This window comes from Penaeus monodon, chromosome 28 (assembly GCF_015228065.2).
Source record: "Penaeus monodon isolate SGIC_2016 chromosome 28, NSTDA_Pmon_1, whole genome shotgun sequence".
Lineage (NCBI taxonomy): Eukaryota > Metazoa > Arthropoda > Malacostraca > Decapoda > Penaeidae > Penaeus > Penaeus monodon.
This window is the reverse complement of record NC_051413.1, coordinates 18,308,160-18,308,784: the sequence shown is the minus strand read 5'-3', so window position 1 is coordinate 18,308,784 and position 625 is coordinate 18,308,160.

The following is a 625-nucleotide window of genomic DNA, read 5'->3' as shown; positions in this document are numbered from 1 at the left end:
GCGCAAATCAGAACAATTCCAATCACAAACACATAAGTAAATATATTCGAAAAATCAATGCAACACAAAGTAAAAACTGACTTACCCAGCAAATTATTATTCCTGAATAGCATAAATAGAAGTATTAAAAATAGCATGGAAAACGCCCCTGCCTTCTGCAACAATGTTATTTTTAATGGTGATAATAAGAATTAAATCGTTACTCAAAGAATACGTTTGTAATGATTTGATTTTGTGAAGGAACCGTAACGTTGGGGTGAAGAACGGTGGCTTTTGTTACAATAACTACTTTCTACAGTCATTGTTCTTTTGTTACAATTCTGGCGTTGCTGTGCCCACTTTTGTTTTTATTTGATAACGAGTTGTGATGTAATGTTCCTGCACAATAATATACATAATGTGTAAATGCGCGCCAGCGAGGACTAATCAGGAAATATGTTTATCAAGAAAGCTAAACTACCAATTCTACTGCCAACGTTCTCTATTTATCTAGCATTTAAATCATGTGATGTAAATCATGTTAATCCTTGTTTGATATATAGTTCCTGTGTGTTAGTACCAGCGCGATTTATAATCTTGAGGGAATTTTTTTCTGCCTTCTGGCTCAGGTATATTGTAAAGCCTG